A 23,627-nucleotide genomic window follows, 5' to 3' on the forward strand; every position below is an offset into this window, starting at 1 on the left:
TTAAAAAATCATTCACCATTATCAAGTAGGATTTATTCCTGGGATGCAAGGGTAGTTTAATATTTGTAAATCAATTAACATGATACATCATATCAATAAGATAAAGGATAAGAATCATACGATCATTTCAATAGATGCAGAAAAAGCATTTGACAAGGCACAACATCCATTGATTATAAAAATCCTCAACAAAGTTGATTTAGAGGGAACATACCTCAACATAAAAAAGCCATATATGAAAACCCCAGGGCTAGTATTATCCTTAATGGGAAAAACTGAAAACTTTTTCCCTAAGGTCAGCGACAAGACAAGGATATCCACTCTCACCACTTTTATTCATCATAATACTGGAAGCCCTAGCCACAGCAATCAGACAGAAAAAGAAATAAAAAGGAATTGGAATATTACTCAGCCATTAGAAACGACAAATACCCACCATTTGCTTCAACGTGGATGGAACTGGAGGGTATTATTCTGAGTGAAATAAATCAATTGGAGAAGGACAAACATTATATGGTCTCATTCATTTGGGGAATATAAAAAATAGTGAAAGGGAATAAAGGGGAAAGGAGAAAAAATAAGTGGGAAATATCAGAAAGGGAGACAGAACATGAAAGACTCCTAACTCTGGGAAATGAACTAGGGGTGGGGGAAAGGGAGTTGGTTGGGGGGGTGGGGGTGACTGGGTGGCGGGCACTGAGGTGGGCACTTGACAGCATGAGCACTGGGTGTTATTCTGTATGTTGACAAATTGAACACCAATAAAAATAAATTTATTTAGAAAAAAGGAATTGGAATCAGTAAGAAAGAAGTAAAACTTTTACTATTTGCAGATGACATGATACCATATATAGAAAATCCAAAAGAGCCCACCAAAAACTACTAGAAGTGATCAACAAATTCAGTAAAGTTGTAGGATACCAAATCAATGTACTGAAATATGTTGCATTTCTATACACAGCAGAAGGAAAAATGAAGCAGCAGAAGGAAAAATAAAAGAATTGATACCATTTACAAATTTTGTACCAGAAATAATATGATACCTCGGAATAAAACTAACCAAAGAGGTTAAAGACCCGTGCTCTGAGAATTATAAAATTCCGATGAATGAAATTGAATGTGGCATAAAAAAAATGAGAAGACATTTCATAGCCATGGATTGGAAGAACAGATACTGTTAAAATGTATATATTACCCAAAGCAATCTACACATTTAATGCAATCTCTATCAAAATACCAGGACCAGTTTTAACAGAACTAGAACAAACAATTCTAAAATTTTTATAGATCACAGAAGACCTGAATAACCAAAATATTCTTGAAAAAGAAAAGAACAAATCTAGAGCCATCACAATTCTGGACTTCACGTTAAATCAGAAAGCTGTAGAAATGAAAACAATATGGTACCGACACAAAAATGAACACATAAATCGATAGAACAGAACAGAAAACCCAGAAATGAATGTACAACTCCATGGTCAATTAATCTTCCACAAAGTAGGAAAGAATATCCAATGGAAAAAATATAGTCTCTTCAACAATGGTGTTGGGAAAACTGGAAAGCAACATGTAAAAGAATATGACTGGATCACTTTCTTACATTGTATACAAAAATAAATTCAAAATGGATTAAAGACCTAAATGTGAGACCCCACATCATAAAAAGCCTAGAAGAGTACAGGTAGTAACTTCTGTGACATTGGCCTTAGCAACATTTTTCTATATAGGTCCTCTGAGGCAAGGGAAACCAAAGCAAAAATAAACTATTGGGATCACATCAAATACGAAGCTTCTGAACAGCAAATCAAGAAAACTGAAAGGTAACCTATGGAGTGGGAGAAGATGCCTGCAAATGACATAGTCAATAAAGGTTTAGTGTCCAAAATATATGAAGAACTTGTACAATTCAACACCCAAAAAAACAGTCCAATTAAAAATAAGCACAAGACAAGAACAGACATTTCTCCAAAGAACACATACAGCTGACAGACACACGAAAAGATGCTCAACATCACTCATCACCAGGAAAATACAAATCAAAACCACAATGAGATCTCACCTTGCCCCGGTTAGAATGGCTAAAATCAAAAACATAAGAAACAACCAGGGTTGGAGAGGATGTGGAGAAAACGGAACCCTCATGTAGTTGGTGCAGCCACTCTGGAAAACAGTATGGAGGTTCCTCAAAAATTAAAAATGGAACTGCCATAGGATCAAGTAATTGCACAACCAGATTGCACTACCAGATACTTATTCAAAAATAGGGAAAGGCTAATTTGAAAGGATGCATGTTTATTGCATGCATTATTTTTGTTTGCAGCATTATTTACATGTTTATTGCAGCATTATTTACAATAACCAAACTGTGGAAGCAGCCTAAGTGGAGAACAGTATAGAGGTTCCTCAAAAACCTAAAAATAAGAGACAACTCTATATTGAGTTTGATATGGCACCTGATAGGCCTTCAGCCTTGCCCCAGGACCGCTGCTGGCAAATCCTGCCCTGTCTTTTTAAAAAATTAATTAATTAAGTTCAAGTATAATTAACATAGAGTCTTCTATTAGTTTCAGGTACAACATAATGATTCAACAATTCTATACATTGCTCAGTACTCTTAAACCTCTTCACCTATTTCACCCATCCACTGTTCACCTCCCTTCTGGCTACCAGTTTTTTCTCTATGGTTGTGTCTGGTTTTTGGTTTCTCTCTCCCTTTTTTTGTTCATTTGTTTTGTTTCTTAGATTCCACTTATGAGTAAAATCATAATGTATTTGTCTTTCTCTAATTGACTTATTTCACTTAGCCTAATACTCTTAAGCTCTATCTAATTGTTGCAAATGGCAAGATTTCATTCATTTTTATGACTGAGCACTATTCCAGTGTGTGTGTGTGTGTGTGTGTGTGTGTGTGTGTGTCACATCTTCTTTATCTATTCATTTATGGATGGACACTTAAGTTGCTTCCATATTTTGACTATTGTAAATAATGCTGCAATATAAATAGGGGTGCATATATCTTTTTTTTGCATATATCTTTTTGAATTAGTGTTTTCATTTCTTTTGGGTAAATACCCAGTAGTGGGATTACTGGGTTATATGGTATTGCTATTTTTAGTTTTTTTGAGGAACCTCTATACTGTTCTCCACTTATACTGCAAGTGATTGCACAAATTTGCATCCCCACAACAGTGTATGAGAGTCCTCTTTTTACCACATCTTTGCCAATTCTTGTTGTTTCTTGTGTCTTGATTTTAGCCATTCTGACAGGTATGAGATGATATGGTAATTTTGATTTGTCTTTTTTATTTTTTATAGCTGAGTTTATCTTTTTATTTTATTTATTTTTATTTTTATTTTTTAAAGATTTTATAAACACACACACACACAGAGGCAGAGACACAGGGAGAGAGAAGCAGGCTCCATGCAGGGAGCCCGACATGGGACTCGATCCCGGGACTCCAGGACCACGCCCTGGGCAGAAGGCAGGTGCCAAACCTCTGAGCCATCCAGGGATCCCTGAATTTATCTTTTTAATTAGATGCAGCATTTTTTTTTTTAGTATACACTTCTATGAGTTTTAACACATTAATAGATTCAGGTAACCATCACCACAGTGGGGATACAGAAGAGTCCTATCCCCCCCAAATTCTCTTATGCTGCCTCTGTGTACTTTTCCACAATCTCTAACCCCTGGTAACCACTGATCCATTCTTCATCCCTATGTCTTCTCTGCAATGTCATAGATACGGAATTATTCAATATGTAACCCTTTGAAACTGGCTTCTTAGTATAATGTTTCAGGAATCATTCATGTTGTTGTGTGTATCAATAGTATGTTCCCTTACATTGTTTAGTGGTATTCCATGGTATGGATGTATCTCCATTTGTTATTCATTCTCTCTCTTAAGGATGTTTGAATTGCTATTATGTATAATGATGCTATAAATATTTGTGTATAGGTGTTTGTTTGTTTTTTGTTAATGTAAGCTTTCCTTTGGGTAAATGACTGAAGGTGGAATTGCTGAGCCAAATAGTATATGCTCAGGTTTATAAGAACCTGCCAAAACATTTTCCAGAGTGGCTGCCTCATTTTGCATTTCACCAACACTGTATGAGAGATCCAGCTTCTCCACATTATTGTGAGCGCTTGGCATAGTCAGTCTTCTTTAGTTTAGCCATACTTAATAGCTTCTCTTTCTTCTAATTATCAGGTTTCTAGTCTCTATACCATCAGGGACCAACAGTGGCAGTCCAAATTGTCTGTCAAGAAACCTTGGGACACATTCTCTAATTTAAATTATTGGCCTCCTCACACCAGTGAGAATAGGGAAAATTAACAAGGCAGGAAACCACAAATGTTGGAGAGGATACGGAGAAAAGGGAACCCCTTGCACTGTTGGTGGGAATGTGAACTGGTGCAGCCACTCTGGAAAACTGTGTGGAGGTTCCTCAAAGAGTTAAAAATAGACCTGCCCTATGACCCAGCAATTGCACTGCTGGGGATTTACCCCAAAGATACGGATGCAATGAAATGCCGGGACACCTGCACCCCGATGTTTCTAGCAGCAATGTCCACAATAGTCAAACTGTGGAAGGAGCCTCGGTGTCCATCGAAAGATGAATGGATAAAGAAGCTGTGGTCTATGTATAAAATGGAATATTCCTCAGCCATTAGAAACGACAAATACCCACCATTTGCTTCAACGTGGATGGACCTGGAGGGTATTATGCTGAGTGAAATGAGTCAATTGGAGAAGGACCAACATTATATGTTCTCATTCATTTGGGGACTATAAATAATAGTGAAGGGGAATAGAAGGGAAGGGAGAAGAAATGGGTAGGAAATATCAGAAAGGGAGACAGAACATAAAGACTCCTAACTCTGGGAAACGAACTAGGGGTGGTGGAAGGGGAGGCGGGCGGGGGGTGGGGGTGAATGGGTGACGGGCACTGAGGGGGGCACTTGACGGGATGAGCACTGGGTGTTATTCTGTATGTTGGCAAATTGAACACCAATAAAAAATAAATTTATTATTAAAAAATAAATAAAAAAATAAACATTAAAAAAATAAAATAAAATATTGGCCTCTTTTTTTAAAGATTTTATTTATTCATAAGAGAGACAGAGAGAGGCAGAGATATAGGCAGAGGGAGAAGCAGTCTCCCTGCAGGGAGCCCAACATAGGACTCAGTCCCAGGATCCTGGGATCATGATATTTTATTTTTTATTTTTTTGGATCATGATCTTTATAGATCATCTTCACTTGCCTCTCCCCTGGACCATTGCAAAAACTGGTAAGACAGTCTCACCCACAACTTCTTTATATACTTCACATGATCAGAAGGCCAATTTAGAATGAGCAGATATTATCAAGCAATATTTCCATGTGATGAAGTTGATTCTTCAATTACACTTGTGGCTTTACAAGTTTATGGCATATGTAATACTGGTTTTTTTCCTCCACAGAACATGATCTTCAGCAATGTATTTGAGTAAGCTACTGAGTGGGTGTTTCAAAACTGGTGGATATGTCTTTATGTTTTATGCTTTCTTTTATATTGACTATCTTTTTTAGCTCACTCGAAGGATTTCATTCATTCTGGAAATTTAGCATTAAGCATTTGGGCCATTAAGTCCTCCATATCAGGACAAAAGACCTGTTAATCACTTCTTAAATTTCAATGTTTACTTGAGAAATCTCATGAATATTAGTACTTTCCGTACTTTCCAACTTAATATATATTTTTTACAGACAGAGTGGAAGGAAAAGGGATCCTATCACATGTTGATAATATCAGACTAATATAAAAAAATCAACTTAAAGGTTGAATTCAGATCAATACCTTTAAAGCAGGTATTGAAAAAAAAAACAAAAAACAAAAAACAAAAAACAAAAAACAAAGCAGGCATTGTAAGGTCTATATGTACAAGAATAGTTTTTAGTACCTTCTATGAATCATTCATGTCTGCTATGTTCTTTCAGGACTGAATTGTGAGTACTTGATAAATCACATGAAATTTAATTTCAGTCTCATAGAAAACTCAGTGGAGTGTATGTGTGTGAAAAAAGAGAGGGTAGTTGCTAATAGCTGGACATTGACTAATACCAGCATTAGAGTGGAATAGATTTTTGTTCAGCAATTGTCTTTTCTTATAATAATATTAATGGTAATTACAGCAAACATGTATTGATTGTTTACTATATTCCATGTACTACATTAAGTGTCTTATATTCAGCTTTTCATTTAGTTTCTCCCACAGATTCTCACACAATTCTTGAATCTTTGGCTCCAGGAAGCCAACTGACCCAGAGCTTAAATGGATGTAAAGAAAACATACTTTTGCAACTTTGGAATTATAGATAATTTAATACCTTTTAAAATAAGCGAGTTTGTATTTTCAGTTCCACAATATAAAGGCAAAACCAAAAAACAAACAACAAAAAACTCAGGTGAGGATGACCTAATGTCATCTTGGAAAATTCTTTCCTTATAATTTTTCAAGGTACATGCTTTATTTTAAAAGTAACAATCTTTCAGTACTACCTCCTCTTCTGTTGATTATTTATTTCTAAATCCAATAAGCGCTCTGTATTTCCAGCATACAGAAACTGATGCTGACTGTCAAGCATGGACTGTGGTGCATAAGTAGCTCTTGCAAGAGACTAGGATCCATAAACAGAGCAGTAAAAACCCAGAAACATATCCATTTAACTGCTTTGTAATTGATGGATAATCATTTCACTTCCACAATCAGTGATGTATGAAAATTTACTGCTTATATTTCCAAATCCCCTCACTCTGCCCAACCCCCAGGCCCTCACATATATCCTCTTGACTGTCAAACTGACTGATGCTTATTTAAATTCCACAAGCTCAGAAGCATCACAATTTAACCATGGATATTCATTTCCATGATCTAACCTCCATATATAAAATCAAAGTTCCCCTACAAAGTCACAGGCTACTCTCAATGAGCTCTACACCAAACCCCACAGGATTTGTATTCCTGGTAGTTGAATATTTCATTTCTAGAAGAAGCTAACTGTAAATACATTTATTTCCAGAAAAAAATTTAAAATTCAGCATTTTTTCTGAAATTCATAAAGTGTGAAATAGAGAAAATGTTTAGTGCTTTGCAATGGTAAAAATTAGCATGATTTAATGGAAAGAGTATGGGCCTTGGAGGCAGATTTGGATTCAAATCCTGATTTGATCATTTATTAGCCCTGTGATCTTGAGCAAGGTATTTAATCTACTGACTTCAAAATCTTTATCCGTGAAGCAAAGATAACAATCAATCTCATAGGACACCTTTGAGGAATAAGGAAGATATTTTTGGCAAAATAATTAATTCAACAAATATTTATTGAGCACCTATTATGAGCAGGTACTGTGCTAGGTACTAGAGATTGAGACTAAGAGAGAAACTGACATTGGGGCACTTGGAGCTAAGTTGAAAAGATGGACAAATACGTAGTCATAACATTAGTGTTAAGGGATGTGAGCAAGTACAGCCACTGCCAGGTGAGGAATCAGAATAAGGCGTCCTTAGGAACAAATACCTCACAGATGAACCAGGAGTGAGCACACAAGGCCTATTCAAAGATGCTAAAGCTGCAGTAGCTCAGTGAGGCCTGAGTGCATAGTGAGGTGAAGTGACATGGAATGAGAATGGCGATATCATGAACAGCCTCACAAGGAGTATGACAGAATTTAAACTCCACCCTGGTCAATTAATTAAGGGTTGTAGGCTGAGAAAAGACATGGTCAGATAGATGTATGTTTTGGAACTCATTCTGAATAACTTGTTTCTGAACTCTCACATTTGGAAGGAGGAAGGCTGGTAGATGAGTATGACCAGTAGAGAGACTGGTTAGAAGGCTAATATAGGAAATGTGGGAAAAATAATGAGAGTCTAACAAGTGTTGAGAGGGGAAAAAGGATAGTTAGGATCTACTGAGGTAAAATTGATAAGATTCAGTCCCTGAGAAGGAGACTGGGCTCAGTTCCTGTCTGGATCATGGAGTAAATTATAGCATATTTCTAGGGTGTGGAGGAAAAACAAATTTGCAGAACCAGGTTTGGATGCTTGATAGATCTGTATGACATTTCCATGGATAATGGCAGCCCTAGATACTGCAATACACTGACCATAATCTCTTGTGCATGAACCTGTGACTTACGACCTGAGAGTTTCCTCTCTTCCATATGCATGGACATCCAAACCAACATGATGGGGAGTTAGTCTCTGAAGCTGCCTTCTGGCCATGACAGAGGCAGTTGAGGGATACATACTCCACTCCATTCCCTCTTCCCTCTCAGGAAGGATAAATCTAAGACATCTTCTATACTGTCTCCCAGAGTGCCCCATCAGGACTGAAGTCCAGTTGCACCCAAGTAGTATTCGGCTTCATGATGAACCCTCGATTCCTTTATTATTTCCTTACTGCCCTGCCATAGCTTTCTGAGATATCCTCCCAAATTAACTACTTGTATTTGAATTCCTTCTCAGGATCTATTTATAATGGGAGCTCCTATCTAAGCCATGCCTAGTAGGCACTGAGGTGTATGGATTGTATAGTGAAAGAGATGTCTGGGTAGGAGATATAAATTTTGAAGTGATAAGCCTATGTAAAATTGTTAAGGCCAGAAGAAGAAATGAACTCATTTTGAGGAAGGGAGAAGAGGTGAGATATTGGGACAATAAACAAACAAACAAACTCAAGCATATGAAAACCAGAGAGAATTAATAAGTACCTGTTTATTCTCAAATAATGATCTGTGGCAGAGAAGTTCTCAAAGTTGCTAGAAATACTGGACTAATTATTTTATAGTTATGTAATCAATTTAATTTATAGTTCTTCTGCTGTACCTTGAAAATTGAGTATTTACTGGTTCTTTATGAGCTGTAACATTTTATGACCTGTCAGGTCATTGATTGATATGGTGCACTGAAAAATAATCATATAAAATTACCTTAAAATACGTGCCAGTATCTGTCATTTTGACAGTAGAATTGCAATACTATAAATCTACACAGATTAAAAATTTTAAGTGGAATGTTCTAAGTTGAATATTATTACAGTACCTTAACTACACCAGTAGAAAAAAAAACAAACAAATTACTAATTTTACTTGAAGAAAATTTAGTTCTGAAATTCTAGGACTACAACAGGTCTCATGTTTTTGGACACTAGAGTAATCTGCCATTCTTACTACATTTCTCATGACAATTTATAGACTAGTTTACAATCTTATGGGATACCATTTCTCCAATTACAAATCTAAATAATGCAAAGAAATAGAAAAAGGCATTCTTGACCTATGTATACTTTGATAACTACCCTCCAAATTAGGAGAAAATTGTCTAAAATTGTGATCATCTTTCAACAATCTTAAAGAAAAGACAATGAGCTGGTTTTATCTTTCCATGTCCCACAATAGTCCTGCTATAGGCCAGTGATTCCTGGTCTGGTCACCTCTCAATTCCCCAGGTATTTTGAAAGATTTTATTCAACAAATGGCACATATTGACAATTAATTTTCCAATGTCTTGTTAATCAGAGGTAACCAAATCTATTCAATGAATCCACTGAGAACTTTCAGTCATTAGGACATAACCACAGCCATCACCCCTGATTTGATGGAACTCTAGCCAAAGAGTTTTTTAAAAAAAATTATTAAGGGTCCTTGTGCTCTCACTTTTTCTTCCACTGGCATGTGGGGTTGAAGGTCTTCAAGTGGGAAACACTGCTATAGATTTACAAGCAGGACTAGAGTCTAATGTACTATCTAAATGCAATTTTCAACTGTTAAGAGAAAACAGGAAATGCTGGAAAGAAAAAAATGGAAGAGAGATGATGGCCATAAAAAGAAGATTTGTTATAAAATTGGAATAGAGAAAGTTTTCATATAAGTAAATAGGAAATCCAATTAGCTCCACAGTGTTCTACAACCTAGACTTGCACCCCTCACACAGAATCCATCATGCCCTTCCTTCATACAACCTTCCAGTGGAGAGCCACCATGACAGTCTCTAGGTAAGGAGCTTAGTAAGTGTTTTGTAGACTTCATCTCTTTCTACCTTATAACTGTACCAGGGACCACCTTTATTTTCTTTCTTTTAACATTACTTTCTTGGCTCAGTCAGTTTTCTGCTTTTAAACACTGAAAACTAATCCCCAACAAACAGCCCCTCCCACACATAGTTTACCTGATGCTAGAACCCCTTTGTAGCTTAGAATATCACCTTAGAGACACTGTGCTTGGGTGGGGGTATTACCATAGTCACCTGTGTCCCTGTCTTACTCATATACACATTCCCACTCCTCCTGAACATTAAGGGACATCAGTTAATTAAGCTATCCATGTATCTCTGAAGGCATAGATGGACATCGGTCATTTTGTTCCTTGACAACAATAGGCCAAAAGAAAAGGATTTAAGATTTCTTGGACATGTACTATGTACCAGGGGCTATACTGAGTACTTTACCTACATTATATTATTTCATTATTATCCCTATCAGGTGGAGATAAGCCTCATTTTATACTTGAGGCAACTGAGAGAAAAAAATAGCCACAGATACAGTGAAATGTGCAGCATTTAAAACATCTACCCTTTGACAACAAACTCTAAGTCTTTTCCATTCCAATTCATATAAATCTGGCCATATAATTCACTCTCCTATTTAAAACTCTTCACTCTCTCTTCATTGCCCAAAAGACAAAGTCCTGACCCCTTGGTGTAGTCCCCAAACCCTCCCAGTCTGGACTCATCCACCTCCATGAGGTCTGTCCTGGCTGCACACTTCAGCCATACTATACTATAGGCATTTTTCTGAATACTACACACTGCTTCACACTTCCTTGATTTGCTTACTTACTTCTGTGTATAATGCTCTCCTCTACCCTTGTCTACTTGGAAAAATCCACTCACCTTTATGACTCAGGTCATTTCTTCATCCACTATGAAGCCTTTCCTGAACAGCTGCTTTTCTTTCATCTTCTTATTTGTCCACCATCCTTTTTAAGCCTCCTTACCCTAGCCTCAACCCCTACAAAAATATATTGACATGCTTCTATCACAACCACATGATTTGAAATGTGGTTTGTGCAACTGAGGAACTGCATTTTAATTAATTAAATATTTAGTTTTTAAGTAATTAGAATTCAAATAGGCACATGTGACTAATGGCTATCATACTGGATAATGCAGCTTTAGAGCTAATAACGGGTTTGGGACATAGTAGGTATTAGTAATTACTTGTTGAATTGTACAGCCATTCAGTTGAGGTCACCCAAGGTTTCCACCTAACCAAGCCCAAGAGCCTTCGTGAATTTTCAAATTCCATTCAGCTACCTTATTGATGGAGACTTTCTGGACCATCCCTAACATTCCCCATATACTTTTCAAGCAAAGCTGGAGGAGCACTCCTCTCTTTCTTGGAACTCTTTCTGACCACTAATTTGCTTCCTTTGTTATTATTTCTATCTCTCATTTCTACAGAGGCTATAAAATAGGATTGTATTTCCACCAGAGTCTCATTCCACAACATGTAACCATAAAACATAGAAGCAGAATTATTAAAGCCTCAAGGGAAAATGTATGAACAAAATATCAGCCTGATTCATTATGAAGTTATTATAAACAGTGGGCTTGCTAGCAAATGACAGGAAAACTAATGTGCATTTGCAACAAAATTACACCACACACATCTACCATGGCTCTCATCCCCTCTCCTCTTTCCCCCTCCCCAGTATTACTAGGACTCTAAAGAAGTCCTGACAACTTAGAAAGCTTTAGGGTCTGTAACTCATATTCATGAAGGTGTGACTTGAAATTTTTGCTAATAATCTCAGTTCTGCCTAGGTTTTCAGGTGGCTAGAAAGTCCACTAGATTCCCAAAGAAGACTACCCGAGCCTACAATTGCTGGGTGCTTACAACATTCCAGGAACTATGCTAAAAATCACCCCACCCCCAACCAAGAACTTCTGAATGGGTGTTAATATTTCCACTGGACCAGGGCAACCTGGATGGCTCAGCGGTTTAGCGCCGCCTTCAGCCCAGGGTGTGATCCTGGAGACCTGGGATCGAGTCCCACGTCAGGCTCCCTGCATGGAGCCTGTTTCTCCTTCTGCCTGTCTCTTTCTGTGTGTGTGTGTGTGCGTGTGTGTGTGTGTGTGTGTGTGTGTCTCATGAATAAATAAATAAAATCTTTAAAAAAATTTTTTAAAAATATTTCCATTGGACCAGTAAGGAAGAGGAAAATGAGAAAGGTTACTGCTTCCCTTAAGGCCATGAATTGGGAATACAGCTTTGGTTGCCCAAATACAAAGCCCACTCACTTGGAAACAACCTAAGTTTCTGCTGATGGATCAATGGATAAAAAAATATGGGGTATAACAAAGATATGTATATATCTGCAATAAATAGCCCAGGAAGCCAGGTTGCTATATGTCAGACTTGCAAGAAGCAGGACTAGCTATCTCTAGTAACAATCTAAGAAGCTTCTGTAATAATCAGTTCAAGATGCCTAGGATTTTGCTAATAATTGATAGGTTCTCTAATTTTTGTCTCTCCTTCCAACGTAAGACCAATTAGAAAAAGCCAAATATGCTCCTCTAACCATTACAGTATGCCCTGCTTAACTTACCTCTAGCTTCCTTATGCCACCAGTCTCCAATCAGGGCACACCTGCAGTTTTCCTTTTTTCCCCACTATAAAGCTTTTCCACTCTTCTACCTGCCTTTGAATCCCTGTCAAAATGAAGTAGAAATGTCTTCTCCTTTAGCTATAGTAAGACTGAAAAAATAGCTTTTGTTTTTCTCATTTGGTTGGTCTTTATTTCAACAGTGTGCCTATATATATATATATATATATATATATATATATATATATATACATACATACATATTCTAGCATCACTTTATGTAGCAAAAGACTGAAGACAACTAAAATGTGCATCTATAGGAGAATGGCAAACAAATTATGGTTCATCAATAGATGTAATGCTGTACAAATACTAATGAGAGTTTGAGGTATATATATATGTGTATACAAGGACCAATCATTAAAAAAATTGTCATTAAGGGAAAAGCTGGCATTGGAAGCACATCTATGATAGTCCATGATGTATAATCATTCCATGCTGCCCTCTGCACATTTTTGAAAATTATTGAAATAAAAAAATATTCTTTAAACAAAAAATGCACTTCACAAATAGGAATGACCAAGATGATTACCATTTCTAAAGAAAAATCAGGACTCACCACCATCTGTCCAAAATGAATGGCCCTTGAGTACAAAATACCAAGAGCCTGCATTGGATTGATGGTCAGAGGTGAACTACTGGAACCAGGTTGCCAAGCAAACCCACGTCTCATTTTCTGTGCCACAGGGGGATGCTATTATAGCACTAACAGAGCAAACCTGTGACATGCTAAAACACTTAATTGGCCAACATTAAGTACTGTCTGACAGATTCAAATGAAGAGAAAACCATGATTATAAAAGAAGAGGTAATGCATTTATCATTAATTACACTTGAAAACTAGAAACCAACACATGGATGAATGCTTTCAAACAAAAAAAAAGCAATAGATTTCAAAGCAAATTGTAAATAAGGCATTAATGTCATTAATAAGGCATTAAGATAACTACTTAAACAAGCAGATTTTATTAACATCACTGCCCAAGAAGAGGTTGTCACCACTGACACCTTAAAGGAACTTAAACATATTCACTGGACAAAAGATCTGGCCAGATTCTCAGGCACAATCCATGGGTGTACAAGCACACCCTAAATAGATACAGAGACCTGCATAGATATTTGTAACAGGCATTTAGGTTATCTACAGGCAGATAAGCTTTTGTCATGGGTTTTGAGGCCCAAATAGCTATTTGTCTGTCTTATAGTTAGCCCTCTTCACTCAAAACCAACAACTAAGGATTTTCATACTCCAACTTCTGGAGCACTGACAAACTTTACTACTACTCACAAGTCCAAGTTTCAGGATACAGAGAAAATGAAACTTTTCCTGTAGAGAAGTGTTCATATCACCACCTCCCATATTCAAATGTGAATCAAAGAGGTCCTTCCAACAAGGCACCTGTTCTTTAGGGGGTATGGGCAATGACTCAAGCTTCAGAGAGCCCTCCTGACCCCACAGCTGGTCTTAGGGTTTTATGTGGATGATGACCAATATTTGGATTAAACGAAAATAAATAAAATTCTTGAGGAGAAAATAAATAACCATAGAATGTTATAGATGGATGGAAAAATATGGAAACCATCTAATTCTATTCTTCACTTTATAGTGAGTCGATAAAGAGTTAAATGATTTGATGAAACCCTTCTTTGTGTCATGCCTTTTTTGTCTCTCCTATTGGACACGTTTCATTTCTCGCATGGCATAAGCTGAAGCCTTTCATTTTATCTTGATATTCTACTTTAGAAAAAAATTCTACCCTTAGAAATGGACTAGAGAGGGATCCCTGGGTGGCTCAGCAGTTTAGTGACTGCTTTCAGCCCAGGGCGTGATCCTGTAGTCTTGGGATTGAGTCCCACATCAGGCTCCCTGAATGGAGCCTGCTTCTCCCTCTGCCTGTGTCTCTGCCTCTCTCTTTGTGTCACTCGTAAATAAATAAATAAAATCTTTTTAAAAAGAAAAAAAAAAGAAATGGACTAGAGCTTATTCAATGGATAACTTGTAATCAATGGACACTTAAGCTTAATGTCACTCCTTTTTCATCACCTTACTTCCAAGTAACAGTATAAAGTACACCTTTAATTTGCATTAAAGGTATACTATACCTTTAATTTGCATTAATATTAACTGTCTTTTCATAGTTTCCCAACAATTTGCATCCAGGCTATGATTTTAAAATGATAATAAAGAAATTGATATAGAATGAATATGAATATAAACATTAATATATATATTAATGACATATATAAATATGTCATGATGTGATACTACTACACATACACATGAATCAAAATGCGTAAGTAAAAAGTTTAATAATACCAAGTGTTGGCAAGGATATGGAGCAATTGCAACTCTCAGAAATTTCTGGTGAGAAGCTAAATTGATACAGCTTTAAAAAAATATTTGGTTGCATCATTTTTAAAGCTGAACATGCACAAAATTTATTACTGAGCAATTTCATTCTTAGGCATACACTGAAAAGAAATGTGGATATATTCACCAACAGACACGCATTAAAACATTTATACCACCACTGTTTCTAAAACTAAAAACTGGGAACAATCTGAATGCCCATGAACAGTGGAACAGACAGAAAGATGGTAGTATATTTGCATAAAAATCATACTTCACTTTAAGTGGTGATAAGAGTTATAAGACATGGATCCAAGTAATTGAAAAACCAAGGATAAAATTGAGGTTAAACACTAATGAAATTTACTATTGTATATAACTAGAACTTTATGGATAAGCTTGGTTCCATGGGTCGTTAGAACAGCAGTTGAAAAATGCCAGTAAGCAATCAGGTTCTTTCCAGGTTCTTTATGTTTTGCTATCCTCAGGGTTGGCTTTATTTTCATAATAGGAACAAAATGGTGGTCAATCATGTGATCAAGTCTCAGACAATACATCCAGAAATAGTTGCACCCAGAGGTTAAAAAAGGTGAACTACCTTTTACAAATTTCTTGTATAAAAAGAGAACCTTTCCTTAGGAGAACCATAGCATAGTTTCCCTCAAATTTCATTAGCTGAAAGTGAGTCACATTCTATTTTAAAACCAATCACTAGTAGGGGAAATGAACTGATAGAATTTGACTAAGACTGATCTTCTGCAATGGACCAGATATTGAAGTCCTGACCAATAGGACAAGTAACAATAGCAGTTAATATTAAGAGTATTTATTTAGGGGCACCTGGGTGGCTCAGTTGATTAAACATCTGCCTTCAGCTCAGGTCATGATCCCAGAGTTCTGGGATGGAGCCCTGTGTTTGGTTCCCTGCTGTGTGTGGAGTCTCTTTCTCCCTCTCTCTTTGCCTCTCTCTCCCCACTCATCATTCTCTCTCTCTCTCTCTCTCTCTCTCTCTCTCTACATACATACATACATACATATCTTTTTTTTTTAAAAAAAGGAGTATTTATTCAAACCACAAATACTGGATTTTTGGTTTCTGTTGAGAGGTGGAAACAACAAAGCTCTCAAACTCACAACAAAAATGCTGAATAAACAGCAAATTCACAAATTCTTTAACCCATCAGCATGCTGAAGGTTCCAGAGAACTAACTACTCAGAATCTGGGGGAAAGCAAGTGTCTGCATTGAGATGAGACACAAACAGTGACCAAAGTATTTCCTCCAAAATATTTACTAATGAGAATAGTACCCTTATAGTAGAGAAACTTGACAGGTACCACTTACTCAAGTGATAAAAGAAAATATCACTAGTGATAAGTCAGTTTGATACCATATGGCTCCCTAAATGACAATAAAGCAGGCACTTTACTTATGTGGCATTCTTCCCTAAATTCCATAACCTTAATTTTTAACCCTGAGAAAAACTCATATAGATCAAAATGGTCAAATATTCTACAAAATACCTGAAAAGATTCTTTGCAAAAGTTAAGGTAATGGAAGATATGGAAATAATAAGTAATAGACATAGATTGGAGGAGACTGAGACATAGCAATAAAAGGCAACATGGGATCCTGGATCAGATACTCATACAGAAAATGGATATTAGTGGAAAAAATGAATCCAAATAGTCTGTGGTTTGGTTAACAGTATTATACCAAATTAATCTCTTACTTTTGAAAATTGTAGCATGGTTATGTTAGATGTTAACCTTAGGAGAAACTGGGTGGAGGATATACAGGAATTCTCTCTACTATGGTTGTAACTCTCTGTAAGTCTAAAATTATTTTGAAATAAAACATTTTTAACCTGTTTATTTGCTATTCTTTTATTTTTATCTCAGCATTCAAAATTTTCAATAAATATTATCAGACTTTCACTTATTTTCCCAGTTCTCTACAGTGGTAACGTTTGTGCCAACAAAATGAAGGGATAGATATCTTTATATTCCTAGGCACTAAACATAAAAACAAACAAATGGAATGTGCCCAAGTTTAGGGAGACATGGAAAGATATAAGCCAGTTAATAAAATTTGAATGTCAGGAAACCAATAACTTTGCTTTTATACTATTTCCTTCTCTTCTATATATCTTGGTTGAGAAGTAATTTTCTCAACTCTTTTTCATGCTTATAAAACTTCCATAATCCTTATAATCACTGATAAAAAAAAGCTCTTTCTCTTAATTCTATCATATACTTTAAAGAAAAAGGACTATAGGGGCATCTGGGTGGCCCAGTGATTGAGTGCCTGCCTTTGGCTCAGGTCACGATCCCTGGGTCCTGGAATCAAGTCTCGCATCGGGTTCCCCACAGAGAGCCTGCTTCTCCCTCTGTCTATATCTCTGCCTCTCTCTGTGTCTTTCATGAATAAATAAATATATCTTTTTTAAAAAATACAGAATAAGAACTATAAAGGTTCTTACTCAGTAGCTGCCGTTTTTAATCTGAGCTACAAGAGAACAAACAAATTTGATATATTCTTAATATGGTACAAACACTTGGGTGATTTCTCAAGAGGAGTAACAGTGAAAAGGAAATATGAAATTTGTGACGGAAGTTAAAAAATAATGCAAGTTTCTATAAAACAAAGGTAAGAAAAATGCCTTCTAATTGATAATTATCTTTCATTAAAGAAAACATCAACAATGATGTCTTTCCCTATTCTACTCTGGTTTACTAAATGTATAAAGAAGGATGTTGAGGAGCTGGTAATTTGCCTTTCTAGTTCATGGGTTAGCAGATTATAAGGAGTCACATCAGAAACTGATAAAGAGAATTGGGCACCTCCCAGAGATTTTAGAGTTTGAACTCCATGCAGAAACTATATGAGATTTCCTTATTCTGTATATAGGAGGAAGAGTGATATAAGTACTTGGTAGCCAGAATGGAGGAGAGTGATAGAGATTGTTATGTGTCCAGCAAACACCATGTCCACTTCCTCTTAGTGAACAGCCAGAGCACATTCCCCAGCCTCTCATGAGGTTAGGTGGGGTCATTATAATTCAGTTTTGGCCATGGAATATAGGAGAAAGTAAGGCATATCATTTTCAGAATATGCATATGACAAAAGCTCAATCCTCCACACTCTTTCTTCTCTCATCCCTTGACTGGGTGTTTTTATCCAAGACTATCTTGCTTGTCCCAAGTTCAAGAGAAGGGCCTCTGCCTTGGTTCCTGAACCATGCCCACCAATCACTATTGCCTCATCAATCTATACTGAACAGTAATGTGAGTGAAAAATAATCATCTATTATCTTATGTCACTAAGATTCTGGATTTATTACAACAATTAGCCTACCATGACTATTATAGTATTCCTTATGATTTAGTAAATAGTGATATGGGAGATTCCTAACTCTCAACCTGCTAAGTGATATATGTTCTGTCTAGATAGATCAAAGTTAGGCAGGCATTCTTGAATAGTTTTTTACTACCCGTTCCTTCTTATTCCTTCTTTTTCCTTTTGTCTTGTCTTGTCTTGTCTAGGCTATGGTTTTATTGTATTGAGCTTTGTGAAAACGGGGGTGACTATATGTTCCAGCATTTCTGGGATAGAGCTAGTTTATGTCTATGACTCAATATGAATTAATATTAATACTCTCATTCTTGAAAGTTTAGATGATAAATTATATGGTCACTCTAATGATAAGGCCACCTTATCTTCTTTTTGGGAGTGAAAGAGACAAAAGAGTAAATAAAATAGGTTTATCATGAGGAGCATTATATTTTATGAGTATTTGCAGTTGCATTTCTCCCTATTATTTTTTAGATAGACAAAAATATGATACTTTGTCTCCAGTGTATCATATAACATCATCTCTTTACAAGTTTATCAATCATACTGATTAGATAAAAATTAAGCGGGAAACCTGTAGAATATAATGTTGAAATTCTGTAAGTGATTTAAGCCAAACTATTTTGGTGTCTGTTACATGATATTATTATAATTTATTGAGTAATGAATCCATTATTACATACTAATACATACTGGCCATAATAATTTGGATAAAGAGAATCTACATATAAACTTAGGATTCTCAGAAGAAATGTAACAAGAAAAGAGATCTGGACCACATGTTACACCTGGGTAGCTGGGAATTTAAGTTTGCATCAAAGGCTATGCTTAAAAATTAATTCCATGTGAATTTTTCCCATTAAAAAGAATTTCAAACTGATAAAAATATTCTTCATTGGCAAACTGGGGGTAATTCTTGATTTTCTGGATCATTAACTGCAAATAGACATTTCTTCATACTCCTTAGAGACGGTTTAAGAAATCACTTTAGGCCATTTTTCCACAACGGGTTTTAAAAGAAACAACAAAATGGAAGCTCTAATGACTATGATTAAGTTAGGGTTAATTAGAAATTAACATTAAAAATAGTTTCTTTTTAAGCAAGTACAATGAAGTAACTTCTCTTTCAGGAAAGGCGAATGTGAAATGAGCTATAGTGAATATGGTATTATGAAATCATAAAAACTATCACATGACATGGAAGGGATTATGAACAGGCAAGTAGAAGATTCACCTTTGCTATATCTTCCACAATAATCCAAACTCTGGCCATTTTGAAGATAGATTACATCTCTATTTTAATTCTAGCATGCAAATCTTATCGATTTTATTCAGGTTGCCACCCGAGCCTACATTACTGAAATCTCCCTCACCTTAGCTCTAATTTATTATAAAAAATGTCATCAACCTTTCACAAGAATTAATCACAAAAGATGTCGAAATTTTTGTGTTATAGCCTGTACCTGCAAACCTATTTGAAACGTGCTCTACCACATTGAGTTTCTGTCTGAAATAGCTGATTTAAGCCCTTGATATAGTAGAGCTGGTACCCCATTCATTGTGTTATCATTTTATACAGTCTGTCCATAAAAACCCCAAGAGAAGAATGCACTGTCTGTCCATGAAAAATAACCCACTGTCTGTGGCTTATGGAAACAACGATAGAATTTTAAATACCTTGGAAAAGCCAGGCATAGCCATTTACATGATTTTGCCAGCACTCTTCTGGTTGAATGGCAACATTCAAATATAATGAACAGAGGAACACAATTAAATATGCACCCTAATGAGGAATGGAGAAGTGAGACTTTTGTCATTTTTCAAAAACAAAAGCTCCCCAAAATTTAAAATAATGAAGTAACATGGCTGCTGGAGAGAAGTAAGGGATGCATTATTAGACACAGCAGTAAATGTCAAATATAATATACTAGAGCAATATTCTTCAGTTTGACTATGGCTCTTTTATTTCTTGTTCCCATGTATCTCCTGCTGTTAACTGTTCATCTCCCATCAATTTTATTCTCATCAGTAGTTGCCCTGGTCAGGCAGAGAAACTGTCTTGGTTTAATTAAATGCCCCCACTAATAAGAATAAGCTAAGCAGACCTGGGCATGCCTAAAGTGCCGCTCTCACATTTGAGCAGGTGGTGACAAGCCTTGAGCTTACACTGAACTCTGGATTTTATTTCTGCTTGATTTGAAGACACAGAAGACTAATCTCTTTAAAAATTTCTCTGAATCTTGAGGTCCTAAAGAATGAAAATAATTTATGCCAAGATAATTATTATTGATTCTTGCTGCACGGAACTCTATCATAATGACTTCAGATATATTATGCACCCAAAAATTTTGCTTTGGGTGTAATTGCAATTCAGATATTGCAGCGTGGATCTGACAAGGTATTCAACTAAATATGATTTATTACAACTAAAATTTAGGTGTTGAAACATTCCAAGTTGTTTGCAGGTTGGAGGATAATGGAGGCATCTTTAATTCATCTTTACCAATTCAGCCTGATAAGAGGAAGATGAACAAGGAGGAAGAAGAGAAATAGTAGTGTGTGATCTGATAACCTGGAAGGTTACAAGATACTTTCCATGCATGAGCGGGAATCTAAAGGACCAGGCCACAGGATTATCATTAGCAGATGAGCGTGACTCCATGTATTTCTTTGTAGCATGAAAATGAGTCTAATTCTATATCTGTTTGGTGGAAATTAGGTGAACCAGTGAACGATGGCAAAGTCTCAGCAACCCATGAGCATCAGAGAACGCAGAAGCACCAGTCCTGCCTGTGAGGTCTCTGAGAGGAGTGTTACAGCACTAATTGAGTCAATTCACTTGTTTGGGCTGAAGGTGGTCTGAATTAGTATAGACCTAATTTGTAGGATATTGTAAAAATGACTGTATTTTTCTATCAGTTGCTCTTTATTGCATATGTCATAAAATTTTAAAAAATTTAAAAAATTGATCCATAATGCACAAACACACATACCCCGAAAGCAGCAATTATTTTCCATGCCCATATTTCTTACCAGTACTTGCCATACATATAGGTAATAGATCAGTGTGTCAGTGAGCACTGGCTGTATTTGCTTATTTAAATCCTCATAACGTCTCTGAGAGAATCATCCCCATTGCAGAGGGGAGACTGAACCTAGGAAAGTTAAGCAACTTGTTCTATGTTGTGTGGCAAGTTGGAAGATCCTAGAAATGAGTTCTGGTAGGTCCAACTCCAAAGCCTCTACTTTTAGTCACTCTGTAACATGGCCTGCTGTGTTATATGATCAAGTCATGAGTGGGCTTTTATATCCTGCTTTATTTTTCTATCTTATTTCAAATGAACTTATCGTTTTTATTGCTTGCACAAAATTTGTTTGAATAAACGTATCATACTTTACTTGTTTCACTATTCTTGGATATTCATGTATGTTTTATTTCTTTACTTACATAGCCAGCACTGCAATGAACATTTCCTTGCTTACTTTTTTTTTTTTTTTTTTTGCTTCCTCCTTTTGAATTAGTTCCTAAGGATAAATTCCCAGGACTGGTATTATATTGTCAAGGGATATAAACATAAAATATTTAATTATTTTAAATATACTTATATATCTTATAGAGATTTTAGACAGCTTCTATTTATTTTTATTTTTTATAATATTTTATTTATTTATTCAGGAGAGACACAGAGAGAGAGGCAGGCAGAGGCAGAGGCAGAGGCGGAGGAAGAAGCATGGAGCCTGATGTGGGACTCTATCCCGGGACTCCAGGATCACACCCTGGGCCAAAGGCAGATGCTAAACTGCTAAGCCACCCAGGGATTCCAGATTTTAGAGAACTTTTAATGAAGGGCTAAAAATTATTATATTACATTCTCTCAATATTCCTTATGAGTTTTTGCTACCTGCTGAGCACTAAGCTGAATGTTAGAGATATAAAAACACCAGAGGATCAGATTCCTGTCTTCCAGGTACTTAAGTCTACAGAAGTAGAAAATTACATATTTATTTTAAGTATATATTTTATTCATAAGTCACCTGATGACAAAATTCTAGATTCTTCTAAGTTATTAGAAATAAAGAAGTCAAACATCTATGTATTTTTTCATAGAGAAAGATAGCATTTTTAGGTGTCTGGTACAATCCCAGACCCCATACTTAAATGGCTTGTCCTTGGGGAATTTTCTTAATCTTTCAGTTTCTACATGGAAATAATGTATTGTAGGAGTAACTGAGATAATACCTCTGAGCACTTAGAGTGGTGCACAACACTTAGCAATCACTCAGTAACTGTTAGCTAGTTCAGTAACGTGCTGGAAGCAGCTCAGATACGCTTGTGATTGCTACATTTTTAGGAATTTTGTAAGACAGTTATTAAACACAATCATTATTAAATAATTCTCATGGTGGAAATATTTATGTCACAGACATTGGCAAATATTACTAATCAACAACTTTTATTCAGAGAGCAGTTGCTAAGCATTTGCCACCATGCCACTATTATTATTCATATATGTATTACCTTTCCTCTGCAAATAACTGCTGCAGATAGTGGGTATCCACGAGTGGGTAGTTAAAGAAACAAGAGGTCAGTGAGTTTCTTTCTGTAACACTTTAGATACTGTGTGTTCTAGGTTGATTAAGAAGCCACTGAGTACATATTCAATGTGCAGATGTTTTAAATAATTCCCACACAGACAATTCACCAGTAAACTATGTTGAAGTGGAATTTAAGTGAATAATTTGTCATTGACTAACAAATAAGTTTTTGAAGGAAAAGCAAAGGGAACTTGGAGTAGACTAATAGAGGTAGCACTCATGGTTTTGCCACAGACCAAGCCAGTTTACTAATTTAAAACATTAGCTAACTTAATCTCTGTAAGTCTTGGCTTTCTTATTTTAAAAAAATGGAGATAATAACAAATAACTCATAAAATTGTTATGAGAAGTATTTGAGATAATATGTTCTCTAGTGATCAACATATAGTAGGTGCTTAATGCAAACCTGTCTTCCTTTCATGCTTAAAAATGGGAAAGTCTTTTTTTTTTAATTTTTAATTTAAATTCAATTTGCCAACATATAGTATAACACTCAGTTCTCATCCCATCAAGTGCCCTCTAAAAATGGGAGAGTCCTAAATGTATGTCCATATTGAAAGAAGGAGCCAGTAAAGATGAAAGAGAACTTATTGGTAGGCAGAGGAATCTGGAAT

This window comes from Vulpes lagopus, chromosome 17 (genome assembly GCF_018345385.1).
Source record: "Vulpes lagopus strain Blue_001 chromosome 17, ASM1834538v1, whole genome shotgun sequence".
Classification (NCBI taxonomy): Eukaryota; Metazoa; Chordata; class Mammalia; order Carnivora; family Canidae; genus Vulpes; species Vulpes lagopus.